Raw genomic sequence first — 21233 nt, 5'->3', positions numbered from 1 at the left:
GTAGAACTGAAAGACTACAGACATTTCAAACTTTAAACAAAAGACATTGCAGCCTTCAGTTCCATACTTTCCCACTTTGGGCCCCCAAGTCATTCAGGCCTTCCTTAGCGGTTTCTATTTTGGGCTGTCATGATCTTACATTCTGAACAAAGTTTCTTTTGTATTCTAGATCTGACTCTTCATCCCTTCTGCAACAAAACATTTTCAAGTCTTTCTGGAAATGTGACTTAAGATACTTAATATAACAATGTTCCAATTCACTCATTTGGTTAGATTTTGTTTTTTATAGAGATGTGACATAAGACATAACATTGACACAGGCCATTAATATTGATGGTAGCTGAGATTACTAGCTTATGGTAATGTATATCACTATTGACAACACAAAAATGTTAAAAACAGATCTGTTAACTTAGTCTTGTGACATCTATTATCATGGAATCAATACGTAGAGTAAAACTTGTATAGAAAACATTAGTGTGGGGGAGAACGCATCAGGGAGGCAGAAAGACTGGAAAGAGGAAATCTAGCTAGGGGATGTTGGAAAAATATAAACAATAGATAATGAAGCTATGAATAAAAATTTATAATTTGGTATTTGCAATTATTCTTAATTAATATGTAACCAAATCACTAAATATTGTCACCTTTCCAAATCTGCAGATTCCCTGGCTTTAGAAAAGTAATAATTCTTATTTCGCCAGTCCACACTTTCTCATTAAAGTGAGTTATTTTGTTATTGATCTCAGCACAGAGCTGCCAAACAGGATACTTTTCCCTTAGTCTTGGCCCAGCTTTCTCCCTGTCTGGAGCCCGGAAGGCATTCATGGACAGGGGCAAAGCAGGACACTCTGCTGTGACCTCTCTGGCCATAGCCTTTCACCAGGATGTGGTCAGCTGTCATGAGCAGTATTAAAATCAGGAACCAAGGTATGGTCAGAGCTCCTTTAAGCTCCAGGGTTTGGGGGCTACTGGTAAGTCCCCAGAGAAGAGTCCAAAAGAAGAGGATGGAAGGAGGGTGGCCCACTGTGGGGGGATTCCTCCTCTGTCTCACTGTCAGCCTTCTGCTTCAAGGTAAGATGGGGCAAGAACAGAGAAGACCAGAGTGTGGTTCTGAAGGATATCTAGGAACTTTCTTCCAGCATGTGAAGGACATTAGAATGAACAAGTTAAGTGTTTCTTCCATAATGTCAATGTCTTGATTTCCTTTTGGTGACAGATAGAAAGACATTCCACTGTTCAGGACACAGAGCTCTCCTCACTTCCTGCCTGCATAGGGATCTCATTTCACCAGCTTTCCAAATCTGCCTTTTCTTGTCCTCCAGTGCCCTTTCTACCACACTTTCATCCTAACCTCCCTACCTCCTTTGATATGATGTCTATGAAAAGAGTAGCCCCGAAAGAGAAAGTAAAATACCAAGGGAGGGTAGGAATCAATCTGAGGTAGAAGAAAGCAGATACTTTGCCTCCACGGCGATATATTTATTCCCAGTCTGGGTACGTACCTTAAATATTATGGAAAGAGATGGAGAGAGAGAGGAGAAGGCAGGAAAAAAAGACCAAAAAAAAAAAAAAAAGGAAATGGAGCAAAGATTCTGCTCAGGTAGTACCCAAATAGGTCCCTGGCTATGGCGAAGAGCAAAGATCCACATAGGGCTTACTATGTGATGTGGTGAGCTGAGTGATATGGCCTAATGATCCTAGTGTTGGAAATAAGTTCTAAGTTATCCGAGATCACTAAATCTGAGAAGGGCAAAATAAGCTAAAGCACCAAAATAACCACACATTCAGAATACCTACTTCATGTTTCCCATATCTACCTAGTAAGTAGGGCAGTTGTTTATCTTTCTTATCTTCTTGATAAATCAACTCTGTCTTAGGTAAACAGAAGTCCCTGAAAATGAGGATGAGAAATCATTAGAGCACATTTATAAGTGACCTTGACTACAAGTCCAAGGGCAGTGCTGGGTGGTGCTAGTAAGTAGATCCAAAAGACTTATGATGGGTGCACCACAGGCCTTCTTGAAGTGGCTGCCATTACATCAAGGATGAGTTTGCATACAGATTTGGGCAGATTTTGCATGAGGATGTACGATGAGAATGAGAATAGGTACTGACTCAGCTCACCACATCCATCTCCACCATTTGCCTATCAGACCAGCCCATCCTCTCGGCCCTGGCAGGAAGGATTTTGGCCTTAAGAAGTCTTGGCCCAACAAGGAGGAGGGCTCACCCATTCCTCCCCATGAGTCCTCTTTTTTCTCTCACTGCAGAGAGGTTCCCATCCTAGTAATAGAGGCTCTCTCTCACAGGGTTTCTGCTCGCTACCGGAAGAGGCAACATTTTCACCATCAATTGCTCAGGATTTGACCAGCATGGGGTAGATCCTGCTGCCTTCCAAGCATTGTTTGACTTAAAGGTCTTCTGTCCAGCTACCAATATCAGCATTTCCACTCACATCAGCATCTCTTTCATCTGTCTGCCATCCTGGAAATGGTGAGACCTGGTCCCCACTTTCTGTTGCTTCTAACAGGGGATAAGAATCCTCTGCCCTCTCAGCCCAGCATTGTATTGGTCTAGTGGTGAACAACAGGTACTCTGAATAGATTCTGGGCCAATTAGAGGGTTTTCCTATGGGATGGGGCAACACAAAGAAGAAGGCTGCAGTGACATTTTTTTAGGAAGGATTTATTCTTGAGTCCTGACCTTTCTGGAAGGTTCCAGAAAGAAGTGATCTCTATGTCAATTAAAACCTGAATTGATGTTCATTGCAGCTCTATTTACAATAGCTAGGAGATGGAAGCAACATAGACGTCCATCAACAGATGAATGCATAAAGAAGTTGTTGTACATATATACAATGGAATATTATTCAGCCATAAAAAGGAATGCATTTGAGTCCATTCTAATGAGGCAGACAAACCAAGAGCTTATTATACAGAGTGAAATAAGTCAGAAAGAGAAAAACAAATATAATATATTAACACATATATATGGAATCTAGAAAGATGGTACTGATGAAACTATTTGCAGAGCAGCAAAGGAGATGCAGACATAGAGAACAGACTTTTGGACACAGTGGAGAAAGGAGAGGAAGGGATGAATTGAGAGAGTAATACTGAAACATATACATTACCATGTGTAAAACAGATAGCCAGTGGGAATATGCTATATGATACAGGGACTCAAACCCAAAGCTCTGTGACAACCTAGAGGGGCAATATGTGGTGGGAGGTGGGAAGGAGTTTCAAGAGGGAGGGGACATATGTATACCTGTGGAAGAGTCATGTTGATGTGTGGCAGAAATGAACACAATATTGTAAAGCAATTATCCTCCAACTGAAAGAATAAAAAAAAAAAAAATTAAGAACTTTCTTTAAAAAAAAAAAAAACAACACACCTGAATTGTTCCTAGATACAAGGGGAGACAATAAGGAAAAGACAGATCAGCATCTAAAATGATGCCTGCTCCAATAAATTAGTAAATATTTATAAGAATATGTAGTGGGCAGAGGCCAAATCTTTTTGCACTAATAAGCCTGGATGGGAATTTCTTTACCAGGATGCACAGCTCCAGCTTCTGACATCAATCCTGTGGATTACTATGGTAAAGCAGATCAACTCTCCCCCCTTTCCCACTGCCAATTATAAGTTTAAATTTGAGGAGTGACTTAAAGGTTTTCCAGACCTCTACCCAATGTACAAATTTTTCTTGGACCAAATAAGTCCATCCAGAACTGGTCCAGGGGACACAAATCTCACTGGGCAGCTTGGAAAGGTAGAACTGGTCACCCAAGAAAATGGCCAAGTGGTTGCAGACCAAAGCACTGGTGCAACCCTGGGTCCAAGTGGTTTTAGGCTGTATTTAATGTCTGCCTAGAGAAAAGGCCATTAAGGGGTACTTTGCCAATGATACTTGGCTAATAAAGTAGGGGAGATAGGGTGTGGTCATTAGGGACCCCAGTGGGAATAAGAGGATCAGAGTTTAAATACCACTTCCCTGGTGGTCCAGTGGTTAAGACTGTGCTTCCACTGCAGGGGACATGGGTTTGATCCCTGGTATGGGAAAGCTGCACCTGCCATTTAGTATGGACAAAAAGAAAGAGAAGAAGAAAGGAAGGGGCTGGAGTGGCTCCACCATCACTCACCTCTGCTTCTACTGCCCTGGCTGTAGATGTGGGACAAGTTTTTCATTAGCTAGAACCCAGTAGAGTGCATCAGCAATAGACTCACTGTATCAGCTGAGAACCTGTGGCTTCCAGATATCACCATCATGGAATTGTGCATATCTGGGTCAGGGAAAGCCAGCATGAAGCCCATCTGAAAAGAGCAACTAAGGGTCAGTGCAGGGCACAGCGACACCAGCAGATTCAGATCAGGGCACAGTCTCAATGAGTTGACTCTCACAAAACACTATGAGCAGAAGCAACAAGAGAGAGTGACCTTAGAGAAATAGCCCCAACAGTGAGCATGGTAGGAGAAGACCTGGGAAGGGAGGGAGACAAAAGCTGATGAAGGCACCCACAGCACCTCTCTCTCTGCCTCTCACAAGCAGTGTGGATGTGGATCAGGTACCTCCAGGTCTCACTACATATGTCAGCAGCCAAGGTCAAATTATAGTACCACAGGCCAATGAAGGTGATCAGCACCTATAACCCAGACATCCCTACTTTCCTTTTGACCAACAGAACTTCATGCTCACCTTCAGTTCCCTCTACACAGGTGAGTGAGACACGTTGTGGTAGCCATTTAAGGTTCAGAGGAAGATATTTCAGTGATGCAGATATTATTTAGGAAGGTTTTAGATCAGTGTTTCTCAACTCTGGCTGCCCACTGAAGCTTTTTAAAAATACCAATAAATATGCATTACCCCAGAAATTCTAAATTAGTTGTTCCAAATGGGGTTCTACTACTACTGTGATTTCTTTCTATCTCCCCAGGTGATGCTAATGTGCAGACAGGGTTAAGAACTACTGCTATAATTCCTCAATAAAGTTTAAAAAAATAAACAAAAACTACTGCTTTATCTTAGATAGCCCTTTCACCAAATGAGTCTAACCTGACCCTGACATGCTGCCGTGTATAATTTTTAGCTCAAGCCTGTTAACGTTAACAGCCAATACACTTTAACCAGTAATTAATGTAACTGAAGCTACCAGGTGTCCTATGGCAGAATCAGATAAATAAATCATTATAACTGGCATGCATGTAATTATAAAAATACTGACCTATTCAAGATTTATTCCACTGAAACAACATATAGAATTGGGGAATTGAGAAGAAAAATAGGAAAGACTCCAAAAATTCTTTTTATTTATTTATTCTATTAATTTATTTTTGGCTGCACTGGGTCTTCATTGCTGCACGTAGGCTCTCTCTCTAGTGGCAGAGTGGTGGCTACTCTAGTTGCAGAGCATGGACTCCAGGGTACATGGGCTTCAGTAGTTGTGGTACAGGCTTAGTTGCCCCAAGGCATGTGGGATCTTAGTTCCGCTTAGCCAATGCAGGGGACACCAGGGATCGAACTTGTGTACCCTGCACTGGCAGGCAGATTCTTAACCACTGGACCACTAGGGAAGTCCCCCCAAAAATTGTTGACTCATGTTTGAGTCATAACTAATCTTCCCATAACTCTGACTCTAACAACCAAAAAAAAAAAAAAAAAAACCTCTTAATGCTGCAGCCCACATGTATATGAATTGCTGGTCCTATGACCCACTTCTGAGAAAACCTAGATGCCTACTTTAAAAGGACAGAGAGGAGAATCTGTGGAAGAAGATCAGTAGGGGAGGAATTGAATCTTGTGGGCAGGAGACTTGAGGACACTGGACTGAACTACCCTGGCCTACTTGCAGTGGACAGCATGCTCCTAGACAAGGAGTTGTGGGTGATAGCAGATATACCTTGAAATGTCACTTAGACCCAGGGGGAGTGGGGGTTTCTGAACACCAGCAAGGCCACCCCAAAGATGTTGATGGATAGCAACCTATATGACCAAAGCATTTCCTATGTAAGTCCAGGGGCCCCTGTTTAACTTCTGAGTTGCTCTTGATTTTCCTCTTAAGCTAAGGCCCTTTAGGATGTAAAAATAGTTCTAGGGAGTTGAGCACCTGCTCCTCTTCCACTCTCTATCCTAACTGCCCTCAAGAAGGATCCCCAAGGCATCTGCTCTGCAGACAGGAGGAGCAGCGAGACTTTTATAAAAATGGATGGTCCTGTCCTATGGTCCAAAGGGCCCCACTTGCCCACAAAAGTCTATAGTTGTGTTCCAAGCAAGTGGGACATAAGGAGAAATTAGACAATGAAATTGGTGGCACTTCTGAAGAGGGCACAACTCAATGCATCTATTACCCAGAGAGGTCGACCCATGACCAGCCTAACTGGACATCAGCAAAGAATGAATAATCAAATATAGAGTTGAGCCCTCTGGCATCAGTTATTTGTCATATTCTCCACACTCCTTTCCACCAGGTGGCCAACAGGTGCAGGCCCAGCCTCTTCATCTTAAACCTCCTGGTGTCCAGTAGCTTTCTGGTCACCATTGACACCCTCAGCTTTTACCTGACAGCAGGAAATAAGAACCTTGCCTCATTCAAGATAACTCTTCTGCTGGGTTACAATGTCCTCCTGCTTATGATTAAAGACTTACTCCCCGCCAGTGTCACCCCCCTCATCAGTATGGCCCCTTCAGCTCTTGAGAAGAGAGGGGTGGGAGGGACTGGCTGAACTGGCTCAGGGAAGGGAAATATATTGGGCAAAAGAGGCTGTGCTTCCCAGGGTGGGATTGAAAGAGAGGAATGAAGTCCTGGCTGGTGCCTCTGGCCCTCAGGCAGGCCCAGCTTCCCTCCTGGTGTCTACTTTGCCCTGTGTCTGTCCCTGATGGTGCTCAGCCTGCTGGAGACCATCTTCATCTCCTACCGCTGCACCTGGCCCCACCTGGCCATGCCTCGCTGGCTCCACTTCCTGCTTCTACACTGCACCAGCCAAAGGACATGCTGCCCCGCTGTGCCCCAGAAGGGAAACACAGGCCTTGACCACCTGCCTGGTGAGGGAAGTCAGCACTGCCCACGCTTCCTCCTCTATCACCTCTGCTTTTCTGCTCCTGCCTCCTTCCCCATAATCCCCCAGGTGACCTTGGTGGCCCACAGCTGAGTCTCTGTCTCGCCGTAGGTGTGAAAGAGCCCATGGAGTTTGTGGGGAAGATGCCAGGTCCCAGAGAGAAAGCTAAATGGGTACCCTCAGTCAGCAAGGACCTAGCAGGAAAACAAGACTCAGAAGCAGCACTTGGTCAGCCTGTGGGTGCAGTTAAGCCACATGATGGACACCCTGTTCTACTGTCTCTACCTGCTCTTCATGGCCACCCCATCACTACGGTGATCGTCCTCTGAAACACCAAGGCATGACATCCATATCCACTTCTCCCTACGAACCATAGCGTGAAGTTTCTCACGGTCTTAGGGCCAGCCAGACACAGGCCCCTCCTAGTCTTAACCACTTACCTGCAATGACTACCATGCATATGCATATGTTCAGTCGCTTCAGTCGTATCCAACTCTTTGCAACACCATGGACTGTAGCCCACGAGGCTCCTCCGTCCATGGGATTCTCCAGGCAAGAATACTGGAGTGGGTTGCCATTTCCTCCTCCAGGCGATCTTCCTGACCCCAGGATCGAACCCAAGTCTCCAGCATCTCCTGCATTGCGAGCAGGTTCTTTATGGTTGGAGCCATCAGGGAAGCCCAGTGACTACCATATCCCCTCTAAATTCCTAAAACAACACAGCCCTACCAAGCAGGTTTAAAAAAAAAAGAAAAAGTTACTCTGCAGACAAAATGAATATCCATGATATGTTAGGGAAAAGAGAAACCTGAGCCAGACATTGGCCAACAAACAGGCTGTTGTTAAGTTTATAACTGTCAAGTTGCATATATTCATTTGTATCTGTGATGTGATGCCTCTGGGTCTCATATACCTTTATTTGTTGTATTTAGTTTTTGCTTTTAAGAATATCATGGCTTAAATTTACAAAAATATTATAGCTAATAAAATATGATTACTCTTGAAAAAAATAAAGTTACAAAGGATTATGAATCAGAACATCAAAATAAGAAATGTGTTAAAAATATTGTTCAATTAAAGCATTAAATTAAAATTAAATAACAAATGCTAAAAAAAACAACAACAAAACACAGCCCTACCAAGCAGGTTTAGAACAGCTCTAGACAATCTCCTGACGTCTCACATGCCTCGTTCCTCATTCCCACACACTTCAGTGTTCCTTAGCCACACCTAACTTCTGACTCCATTATCATTGAAGACTGGGGTCAGTGGAGTCTCTCCTCGATTGATTGTACCAGTAAATGACTTTCCAGGAAGCACTGGCTCCTTAATGCATTTATGATAACCTCCACGAACACTGAGGTAAAGAGCCCTCTTGTAGATAAAAAGCCCAGAGATAAACCCACATACCTATGGGTACCTTACTTTTGACAAAGGAGGCAAGAATATACAATGGGGCAAAGACAGACTCTTCAATAAGTGATGCTGGGAAAACTGGACAGCTACATGCAAAAGAATGAAATTAACACCATACACAAAGATAAACTCAAAATGGATTTAAGATCTAAATGTAAGACTAGAAACTATAAAACTCTTAGAGGAAAAAAAAAACCTCTTAGAGGAAAACATAGGCAGAACATTCTATGACATAAATAATAGCAAGATCCTCTATGACCCACCTCCTAGAGTAATGGAAATAAAAACAAAAATAAACAAGTGGGACCTGATTAAACCTAATAGCTTTTGCACAGCAAAGAAAACTATAAACAAGGTGAAAAAACAACCCTAGAACAGGAGAAAATAACAGCAAATGAAACAACTGACAAAGAATTAATTTCCAAAATATACAAGTAGCTCATGCAAGTCAATACCACAAAAACAAACAACCCAATCAAAAAGTGGGGAAAAGACCTAAACAGATATTTCTCCAAAGAAGACATACACATGGCTAACAAACACATGAAAAGACGCTCAACATCGCTTAGTATTAGAGAAATGCAAATGGAGACTACAATGAGATATCACCTCACACTGATCAGAATGGCCATCATCAAAAAGTCTACAAACAATAAATGCTGGAAAGGGTGTGAATAAAAGGAACCCTCTTGCACTATTGGCGGGAATGTAAATTGATACAGCTACTATGGAAGACAGTATGGAGTTTTCTTATTCCTTAATTAACTAGGAATAAAACCACCATATGACCCAGCAATCCCACTACTAGGCATATACTCTAAGGAAAACAAAATTGAAAAAGACACATGGACCCCCAACGTTCATTGCAGCACTATTTACGATAGCTAGGACAAGGAAGCAACCTAGATGTTCATTGACAGATGAATAGATAAAGAAGTTGTGGTACATATACACAATGGAATATTAGTCATAAAAAGGAATGCATTTAGGTCAGTTCTAATGAGGTGGATAAACCTAGAGCCTATTATACAGAGTGAAGTAAATCAGAAATAGAAAAACAAATATCGTATACTAACATATATATGGAATATAGAAATATGGTACTGATGAAATTATTTTCAGGGCAGCAGTGGAGACACAGACATAGAGAACAGACTTTTGGACACAGCTGGGTGGGTAGAAAGGAGAAGCAGGGGATGTATGGAAAGAGTAACATGGAAACTTACGTTACGTATGTAAACTAGATAGCCAATAGGAATTTACTGTATAATTCAGGGAACTCAAACTGAGGCTCTGTAACAACCTAGAGGTGGGGGATGCGGTGGGAGGTGGGAGGGAGGTTCAAGAGGGAAGGGACATATGTATACCTAGGGCTGATTCATATTGATGTTTGGCAGAAACCAACCCAATTCTGTAAAGCAATTACCCTTCAATTAAAAAATAAATAATTTTTTTAAAAGCCCCATTGTAGAAGCTTTGATACTTCATTCTAAACAGGTGTAATGGGATTTGACTTGAAGTCTCTCAGACACTTTCAGAGATTCAAAAGAATGAAAAGGTCGTCTCATTTGCAATAAATTATTATAAAATATTTAAATTACAAAATGTCCCTTTCATCAACCATTTTTCATTTCACTTTCCTTTGTGTCAAGTTTTATTCTGACAGGCTCTTCTAATCTCACAAAATCAAATAGAGAGGGCCTTCTGAATATATATACATGCTTGAAGAAGGGTCAGGAAGACTAGTTAAGGGCCTCAATCAAAGAGTTCGAGTTAAACAGTCATATAACCACACAAAGGAATGCTCTGTAGCCATTTAAAGTGAGAATGTAGATCTATGTCAAAACCAGGGAAACAGGTCCATGATATATAGTGTGGAAAAAACAAGTTATAAAACACTATGTATATAAAATTTCTGTTTAAAAAAAAGAGTGCTAGATAGAAATGCAGAGGGAAACATAATGGATAGCTAAGACTGAAAGTGTTAGTTTCTTATTCATGTCCCTTTGTGACCCCATGGACTATAGTCCACCAGGCTCCTCTGTCCATGGAATTCTCCAAGCAAGAATACTGGAGTGGGTTGCCATTTCCTTCTCCAATGGACGGCTAGACATGAAAAACAAAAATAACAAGAGCTAACTTTGTTCAGGATAATGGGATTATGAGGGTTGCTATCTTCTTTTATATTCTTGTCTGTGTTTTCAATGCATGCGTGCTCAGTTACTCAGTTGTGTCCAACTCTTTGCGACCCCATCAGCTGTAGCCCACCAGGCTCCCCTGTTTATGGAACATTCCAGGCAAGAATACTGGAGGGGGCTGCCATTTCCCACTCCAGGGGATCTTCCCCACCCAGGGATCATATCTGCGTCTCCTGCTTTGGCAGGTCAGTTCTTTACCACTGTACCCACCTGGGAAGTCTGTGTTTTCAGTGAGTGTGTATTATATTTACTCCCTGCAAAAAGCCGTTCCTTCTTGCTGGGGTAGGGGAGGTGTCCCAAGAGGCTTGCAGGATCTTAGCTCCTCAACCAAGGATTAAACCCAGGCCCTCGACAGTGAAAGCACAGAGTCCTAACCAATGAACTGCCAGGGAATTCCCCAAAACCTATTTTTTGAAAAAGAGTTCTGTATTAACAGTACTTCATATCCCCACCAGCACATATCCTGGGGAGGATTCCAACAGGTAACTGGGAGCGAGGACCTGAGGAGAGAAAGAAATTGAAAGAGGAAGTGAAAGAATACCAAGGACGAATATCTGGATTATGTTTTAATTATATTCAACTAGATGAATAGATTTCAGAGATTTATTTATATTTCTGACTTCCCTTAGAGAGTGTGCTTTCCTAAAAGACAATGTCTCACCTATTTTTACAAATCAGTATACGGTACCATGATGCCTGACACATCATATGTGCTTGATAGACTTGTTGCAATGTATGAATGAACAGCCAAGAATCAGTGTTTATTAGCTCTAGATGCAATCCCTTTATCCCATCTTGGTATATTTTATTTTATTTTCCCAAAACTTCTGTAGAAAATTAGCAGTCATTTTTATATGTCAACTCTCTGTTCTTAGAGACAGTCCTTTTACACCAACAATGGCATTTCTGCTTGTAGATTCTCTTATGTTTCCTTCTTTCCATTACTCGGAACATGTTTTTCAATCAGAAACTTGCCCTTGACTTTTGCTAATAACTTAAAATGAAAAATGTTTACCACAACTTTGAGGAATTTCAAATTCCTTAAGGCCACCTTTGCATGATTTCTTTTTCCTTTCCCATCCCAACATTTGTGTTTCTCTAGACGCCAACTTTGCAGTTCTACCTCACACATAGGTGACTTTAGGTTTTCTGTGCCAAGACCAATTAATTGACAATATCCTTTGCAAAGCAACAACCTGTTCATGTGTTAAGGCTGAGGAGACTCCTGCAGTTTAAAACATGACCTGACAATAAGGCAAAATAGTTTTAGCTATAGTTTAAGTTCTAGCCTAGATGTGTCAGCAGGACTGTTAGGGGTATTTCACAATTTCAGAGGATGTACATATGATTTACAATATCCCTTTCCCTTTCAAAAGAAGAGATACTTACAACTTTATTTCCTTTTCCTCCATTTGCTAGTATAAACCTCTGTTAAGAGCACACATTGGAAATTTATGAACTCTTTGGCCCTGGATATACTACTCTCGTCAAATGCTTAAATACGTTTCTAACTTCTTAGGTTGCCATTTCTAAGCTCCCACTCTCTCCTTTTATTAGCAGTATCTGGTATAGCCTCACAACCTTCTCACATCTCAGTGTTTCTTGTCTTTTTTTTTTTTTTTGGTCACACCATGAGGCATACAGTATCTTAATTCACCAACCAGGGATCAAACCCACGCCCCTCGCATGCAGTGGAAGGGTGGAGTCTTAACCTCTGGACCGCCAGGGAAGTCCCTCGGTATTTCTTTCTCTTTTTTTTTTTCAATTCATATAATGTGCTGACTTTCTGAATACATTTAAAAGGATAAATAGTCCTTTCAATGCAGAGGAAAAGAACAGACATTACTCTAGCACAGGGTCAAAGCCAAGGGAACTACACCTCGGTATTTCTTTTATTCACTAAACAGTTCTAAGAAAAATCCCTTCCTACTTATTGTTTTGGTGCCCCATATACCTGCCCATTCTTACTGTGAATTTTATCTCAACATTGCCTTTGATTCCTTCCGTCTTCTAGAAATCCAGAATATCTACCGACAGTACCATGTTTTATACTTATCCCCTCTCTTCTTTTATCTCTCTGCTTCTCTCTCTGAAAACCAAGCCTGTCTGCTCTTTCAACACCGTTTTCTCTCACCTTCCTCTGTTACTACTCTTGTATTTTCTCTTACACCTTCTTTATACCAACATCTTTCGTTATTGTTTCTCCTTTACTGTGTGTGCTGTGCTTAGTCACTCAGTCGTGTCCAACTCTTTGCAACCCCATGGACTGTAGCCTGCCAGGCTCCTCTGTCTATGGGGATTCTCGAGGCAAAAATACTGGAGGGGGGGTTGCCGTGCCCTCCTCCAGGGGACCTTCCTAACCCAGGAATCAAACCGGGGTCTCCTGCATTACAGGCGGATTCTTTACAATTTTATTATCCTTAATAATTCAGAGGTGATACTCCTAATACTAATTTTCCACCTATATAGAATAGTGGTAGGAATCTGTACAAAATAAGTAGCACTTTATAATTATACCACGAGGGTTTTCTATAACTCGTGTGGCCATCTGTCTCAATGAACCACCAGAAAGCTTACGGAGCAAACAAAAGGATTTCTAAAGGTGCAATTTAGCAGACAGAAGATCAAATGCAATTAGGAAATAAAATCATTCTTCAAGTTTCTTCCCTTCAAGGTGAATTGAGTAATTCTGCCAAGTTACCCCAAGACAACATGTCCGATGCCCAGGTCTCTCTTACTCTCTTACTACCTGCTCCACACTATGCTAACATGGTCTTCACCAGCCCCCAAAGTTCTGTGTGCTTGCCTAGTTCCCACGTCTGACCAAAGGCCACAACTCTTGCCTATTTCCTCATACTTCTTGAGAAAAGATCTGCTGGGAATCCTAGTCTCAGAGATCTTGTGTTCACAGGCTACTCTCTTTTCACTCTACTCAGCCTTACACTTGGAATCCATCTTCCATGTATTACTTTAACCAATTTGAGACATTTAGTCCTCCAAAGTAGTTTCTTATTTCAGTATTCAATAACTTTTAAGCAGTATTTTGAATCATTAATGCAACCTTTTAACATATTAAGTGCAACACACTTAAGAACTGAAAGCTGGCATGCCAAAACCTTACACAATAAAGGTTTTTCTTCCTTAACTTTTCAAACTTTTTATTGTAATCTAGCATACATACAGAGAAGTGTACAAATCTTATGTGTACCACTGAATGAATTTTTAAAATTAATCACACCTGTATAACCATCACCCAAGTGAAGAAATAGAACAACTCTTGGAAAAACACTCATTGGGGCCCCTAGCAGTTGTTGCTCCATTCATTCTCTCCTTAGGTAATCATTACCCTGACTTTTAGACTAGTTTAGTCTGTTTTAGATTTTAGATAAGTGGAATTACAGTATGTATTCTATTATGTCTGACTTCTGTTATATTTGTGAGATTTAGCCATGTATGAATAGCAATATTTTGTTCATATTCATTGTTGTATAGGTTTTCTTTTAATTATTTTTAGATCAGTAATTGCAGTCATATTTATGGAGTTAACAGACTTGAACTTACATTAGATTAAAATCACTGCTCACTTTCTGATATTAAAAGAACATTGGCAGATTGTTTTCAACCATGCATTTAACTAGGTAATTTAACTGTACTTGCTTATCTCCCTTTATATCCTCAGTTAAAGGGTATAATATTTTAAATCATTTTTGTAACAAGGAAGGAGATTAACAGATTAAGAGACACTAGATGTGTGGTTCAAAGCTTTAACTCTTCAGGTCAGGGTTCATTCCAGAGTTGACGGTTCTCTCCTGATTATATGGTATTGTGCTGGGTGAAAGAACTGATATACATTGAGTGTATGTCTCCATCTTTTCCTACCCGTTTCCATGTGGATATTTCCTCATTTGCCCAACATATAGAAGTCACTCAGCTAGGTTCTGGATTTCTCTCAGAGGGAATTGCTCTGTGTGTGTGTCTGTGGGAGGAGGGATGTTTAGGAGACTCCTATGTCACCATCTTGGTCTCCCCTAAATTTGTATATTTTTTTAAGCATTGTTTAATTCACAAAAAAAGCAGGGTTTTTTGTTTGTTTCTATAGAGGTGACAAGCTGATTCTAAAATATATATAGAATTGCAAATGCCAAAAGAGGAGAGTGAAAAAGTTGGCTTAAAGCTCAACATTCAGAAAACTAAGATCATGGCATATGGTCCCATCACTTCATGGGAAATAGATGGGGAGACAGTGGAAGCAGTGACAGACTTTATTTTTTTGGGCTCCAAAATCACTGCAGATGGTGATTGCAGCCAGAAATTAAAAGATGCTTACTCCTTGGAAGGAAAGTTATGACCAACCTAGATAGCATATTAAAAAGCAGAGACATTACTTTGCCAACAAAGATCCGTCTAGTCAAGGCTATGGTTTTTCCAGTGGTCATGTATGGATGTGAGAGTTGGACTGTGAAGAAAGCTGAGCGCCAAAAAATTAATGCTTTTGAACTGTGGTGTTGGAGAAGACTCTTGAGAGTCCCTTGGACTGCAAGGAGATCCAACCTGTCCATCCAGAAGGAGATCAGTCCTGGGTGTTCATTGGAAGGACTGATGCTGAAGCTGAAACTCCAGTATGCTGGCCACCTCATGCAAAGAGTTGACTCATTGGAAAAGACCCTGATGTTGGGTGGGATTGGGGGCAGGAAGAGAAGGGGACGACAGAGGATGAGATGACTGGATAGCATCACCAACTTGATGGACATGAGTTTGAATAAACTCTGGGAGTTGGTGATGGACAGGGAGGCCTGGCGTGCTGTGAATCATGCGGTCACAAAGAGTTGGACACAACTGAGCGACTGAACTGAAGTGAATATTTTTTAAAAGAAGAACAAAGATGAAGAAATTACACTATTTGATTTTAAGTTTTACTTTATATATACAGTATGTGAGGCAATGTAAGGATAGACATAGATCAATGGAACACAGTAGAGTATCCAGAAATAGACCCATGCATGTTAGTCAACTGACTTTTGATAAGGAGTCAAGATAATTCAGTGGAGAAAGAACAGTCTTATTAAATGAATAGTGCTAGAACAAATAGATATGTTGACTATAGATATCGACACTTACATCATATACAAAAATATACTCAAAATTTATCATAGGCATAAATATAAAAGTTAAAACTAGAAAATTCTGGAAAAAAAATAGAGCAAAACACAGCAATCAGAGAAGAAAAGGAAATAAAGGGAATCCAGATTGGAAAAGAAGTAAAGCTCTCACTGTTTGCAGATGGCATGATACTACACATAGAAAACCCTGAAGATAGTATCAGAAAATTACTAGAGCTAATCAGTGAATTTAGCAAAGTTGCACAATACAAAATTGATACACAGAAATCACTTGCATTTCTATATAAGAACAATGAAAAATCAGAATGAGAAATTAAGGAATCAATCCCATTCACCATTGCAGCAAAAAGAATTAAATATCTAGGAATAAACTTACCTAAGGAGACAAAAGAACTGTACACAGAAAATTATAAGACACTAATGAAAGAAATCAAAGATGACTTAAATAGATGGAGAGATATCCCATGTTCCTGGGAAGGAAGAATCAATATTGTGAAAATGACTATACTACCAAATGCAATCTACAAATTCAATGCAATCTCTATCAAATTACCAATGGCATTTCTCACAGAACTAGAACAAAAAATTTCACAATTCATATGGAAAAACAAAAGACCCTGAATAGCCAAAGCAGGCTTGAGAAAGAAGAATGGGGCTGGAAGAATCAACCTTCCTAACTTCAGATTATACCACAAAGCTACAGTCATCAAGACAGTATGGTCCTGACACAAAAACAGAAATATAGGCCAATGGAACAAGATAGAAAGCCCAGAAATAAACCCATGCACCTATGGGTACCTTATTTTAGACAAAGGAGGCAAGAATATACAATGGGGCAAAGACAGCCTATTCAATAAATGGTGCTGGGAAAACTGGATAGCTACATGTAAAAGAATGAAATTAGAACACTTCCTAACACCATACACAAAGATAAACTCAAAATGGATTAAAGACCTAAATGTAAGACTAGAAACTATAAAACTCTTAGAGGAAAACATAGGCAGAACACTTGATGACATAAATCATCTTTGACCCACCTCCTAGAGTAATGGAAATAAAAACAAAAGTAAACAAGTGGGACTTGATTAAACTGAAAAGCTTTTGCACAGGAAAGGAAACTATAAGCAAGGTGAAAAGACAGTTCTCAGAGTGGGAGAAAATAACAGGAAATGAAACAACTGACAAAGGACTGCTGCTGCAGCTGCTAAGTCACTTCAGTCGTGTCTGACTGTGAGAACCCATAGACGGCAGCCCACCAGGCTCCGCCATCCCTGGGATTCTCCAGGCAAGAACACTGGAGTGGGTTGCCATTTCCTTCTCCAATACATGAAAATGAAAAGTGAAAATGAAGTCACTCAGTCATGTCAGACTCTTCGAGACTCCATGGACTGCAGCCTACCAGGCTCCTCCGTCCATGGGATTTTCCAGGCAAGAGTACTGGAGTGGGTTGCCATTGCCTTCTCCAGACAAAGGACTAATTTCCAAAATATAGATACAGCTCATACAACTCAATACCAGAAAAACAAACAACCCAATCAAAAAGTGGGAAAAAGACCTAAACAGACATTTCTTCAAAGAAGATATACAGATGGCTAAAAAACACATGAAAAGATGCTCAAAACTGCTCGTTATTAGAGAAATGCAAATCAAAACTATAGTGAGACATCACCTCACACTGGTCAGAATGGCCATCATCAAAAAGTCTATGAACAATAAATGCTGAAGAGGGTGTGGAGAAAAGGGAATGCTCTCGCACTGTTGGTGGGAGTGTAAATTGATACAGCTACTGTGGAAGACGGTATGGAGATTCCCTAAAAACCTAGGAATAAAATCACCATATGATCCAGCAATCCCACTCCTAGGAATATACCCTGGGGAAACCAAAAGTGAAAAAGACACATGTATCCCATTGTTTACTGCAGCACTATTTACAATAGCTAGAACATGGAAGCAACCTAGATGTCCATCGACAGATGAATGGATAAAGAAGTTGTGGTACATATACACAATGGATTATTACTCAGCCATAAAAAGGAATGTATTTGCATCAGTTCTGATGAGGTGGATGAATCCAGAACCTATTATACAGAGTGAAATGAGTCAGAAAGAGAAAGATAAGTATCGTATTCTAATACATATATACGGAATCTAGAAGAATGGTACTGAAGAACTTATTTACAGGGCAGCAAAGGAGAAACAGATGTAGAGAATAGACTTATGGGCATGGGGAGAGGGGAGGAGAGGGTGAGATGTATGGAAAGAGTAACATGGAAACTTACATTACCATATGTAAAATAGATAGCCAACGGGAATTTTCTGTATGTCTCAGGAAACTCAAACAGGGGCTCTGTATCAGCCTAGAGGGGTGGGATGGGGAGCGAGATGGGAGGGAAGTTCAAAAGGGAGGGGATATATGTATACCTATGGCTGATTCACGTTGAAGTTTGACAGAAAACAAAATTTTGTGAAGCAATTATCCTTTAATAAAAAAATAAAAATAAAAAATAGAGCAAAACATACTGTAACATTGTGGTAGGCAAAGATTCTGTACACTGAACAAGGGACTATAAAAATAACCAGATGTATTAGAAGAAGCAAATATAATTTTGAAAAATTAAAAATACAATTATTGAAAATTAACAACCACAGTGGATAAATTATAGCAAATTGTTATTGTTCAGTCACTCAGTTGTGTCTGACTCTTTGTGACCCCATGGACTGCAGCACGCCAGGTTTCCTTGTCCTTCACCATCTCCCGGAGCTTGCTCAAACTCATGTCCATTGAGTCGTTGATGCCATCCAATTAGACACAGATAAAAAAGAACTGATGAGTTGGAAGACAGGCTGAAAGTGGTAGAGAAAGACAAAGGATTGGAGAAGGAAAAATGAAATGAGGAAAGAAAATCCTAAATGAAACCAAAAGAAGTCAAGAAAGGAGGAAAAAAGAAGCAGAGTATGGAATAAGATGGCAGAAGTACATCCAAATATGTTAATAATAAAACAAATGTAAATGTATTAAACTCAACAATTTAGTTAGTGTTTATTTAGTTGGATTTTAAAAAGACACACCTAAAACCAAAGGACACAGAAAAGCTAAAGGTAAAAGACAGGAAAAGACATGTAAGGTAAATACTAATTATAAGCAAGCTAGAATGGTTCTAGCAACATCAGACAAAATTGTCATTAAGACAAAACAATTATTCAGAATAAAGAGAATTATTCAGAATAGATAATTATTCAGAATATAATTATTCTGAATAAACAATTATTCAGAATATAATTATTCTGAATAAACAATTATTCAGAATATAATTATTCTGAATAAACAATTATTCAGAATATAATTATTCTGAATAAACAATTATTCAGAATAAAGAGAATCTCAACATAAAGATAAAATGTTTATCCTATCACTTGGAGGATATAAACATTATAAATTTGAATGCATCTAATAAAATAGCTTCAAATATATATAAAGCAAAACTGGAAAGAATTACAAAGATAAAGTGACAGTTCTAGTATTATAATGGGAGATTTCAATATATTTCACAGTAACAACACATTACTGAAAAAATAATATACTTTAACTACACAGTTAAATTAGATGTAATAAGAATATATAGAACTCTACACTTAACAACTAGAGAATACATTCTTTGCAAGCACATTTGGAATATTCACAAAAATCAACTATAGGTAGACTATAAGCATGTCTCAAAATTTAGTAGCAGTGAGACTGTGTTCTCTGAAATTATTATTAACAAACATTTATATCATGCTATTATGTACCAGCACTGTTCTAAGCATTTTGGAATTATGACCTTATTTAATCCTTATAACAATGCGGTAAGAGCTATTGCTATTATCCATTTTTATAGATGAAGAAACTGAGGAAAAGAGGTAAAGTAACTTAACTTACACCCATGGGACTTCCCTAGTGGTCCAGTGGCTAAGACTCCACGCCCCACTCACAGGGGGCTGGAGTTCGATCCCTGGTCAGGGAACTAGAACCCACATGTCTCAACTAAGAGTTCACATGCCATAACGAAGACCCAGCACAGCCAAATAAATAAACTGTATATTCAGGGAGTTCCCTGCTAGCCTAGTGATTAGAATTTCAGGCTTTCACTACTGTAGACCATGAGGAGTGGCAAAAACAACCAAACAATCCAGCAATTGCACTTCTGGGTATTTATTCCAGAAAACTTATGTTCACAAAAAACCAGAACACAAATATTTCTAGCAGCTTTACGCATAATAGACAAAAACTGTAAACAACTCTGTGAAGAAAAATATATTTGATCTCTGCTCCCAACTCCTGAGAGAGATCCTAAAACTGTAACTTCCTGAGCGATAGTTGTGTTAGGAACATCTTTCGTTCAATATTTGGTCTTTGATCTGGGTTCCTGACACAGACTCCTAAATCCCTCAGAATTTCCCAGATGATATTCTCATGAGGTGACTTTTGGTAGATTCCTAGATAGCTTCAGAATAGGGACAGGTCATTAAAAAGACCAAGCAATAGAAGCTTGGAACTTCCTGCTCCAATCCCCATGCTTTGCCAAGAGGAGAGGAGCTGCAGAATGAGTTAATAATCAGTCACGCCTATGTAACGAAGCTTCTGTAAGAAATCCCTTAACTATGGAGTTCGAAGAGTTTCTGGATTGACAAACCCATGTGCCAGGAGGGTGGCACACCCCAGTTCCTTAGAGACAGAAGCTCCTGCACTCAGCGCCCTTCCAAACCTTGCCCTGTATATCTTTTCATCTGGCCGTTTATCTGTATCCTTTATTACATTAAAGTTAAAAAGTTAGTCACTCAGTCATGTCCGATTCTTTGCCACCCCATGGACTGTAGCTCACCAGGCTCCTCTGTCCATGGAATTCTCCAAGAAATAATACTGGAGTGGGTGGGTTGTCATTCCCTTCTCCAGGGGATCTTCCCAACCCAAGGATCAAATCTGGGTCTCCTGCATTGCAGGCAAATTCTTCACTGTCCGAGCCACCAGGGAAGCCCTTTGTAATATACTTCATAATAAATCAGTAAACACAAGTGTTTCCATGAGTTCCGTGAGCCATTACTGCAAACCGTCAAACCTGAGGATGGAGTTATGGGAACCCTCAACTTACAGTCAGTTGTTCAGAAGTGTGGGAGACCCAGGCTTGTAATGGGCATCTGAAGTAGGGGGCAGTCTTGTGGGAATGAGACTTTTACTTGTGGGGTCTGCACTAACTGTGGATAATGAATGTCAGAATGGCTCAGTATGAGGGGGAAAGAAAAAAAAACCACATATTTGGTGTCCAAAGTAAGTGTTTTCCCTTAAAACTCAGAAGTCCTTCACCAGATACAAAAAACAAACTGTGTGACAGCCATACTGTGGACAACTACTCAGCAGTGAAAAGGGGGTGGTACTGATACAGGCAACTATCTGGATCAATCT

General features: G+C 40.2%; 1 non-coding gene and 1 pseudogene across 1 annotated transcript; one reads left to right on the top strand and one right to left on the bottom strand.

The window, feature by feature from the left end:
• Window positions 1-1007: 1007 nt before the first annotated feature.
• Window positions 1008-7388, top strand: LOC122444746 (annotated as a pseudogene).
• Window positions 7389-12444: 5056 nt separating this feature from the next.
• LOC122445673 lies at window positions 12445-12580 on the bottom strand. Its single transcript, XR_006270629.1, has one exon. It is a non-coding gene; the product is annotated as a small nucleolar RNA SNORA22 (small nucleolar RNA).
• Window positions 12581-21233: the final 8653 nt, after the last annotated feature.

This window comes from Cervus canadensis, chromosome 7, assembly GCF_019320065.1.
Source record: "Cervus canadensis isolate Bull #8, Minnesota chromosome 7, ASM1932006v1, whole genome shotgun sequence".
NCBI classification, from domain to species: Eukaryota; Metazoa; Chordata; class Mammalia; order Artiodactyla; family Cervidae; genus Cervus; species Cervus canadensis.
The sequence above is the reverse complement of the archived record's forward strand: the minus strand, read 5'-3'. Positions and strand labels throughout refer to the sequence as shown.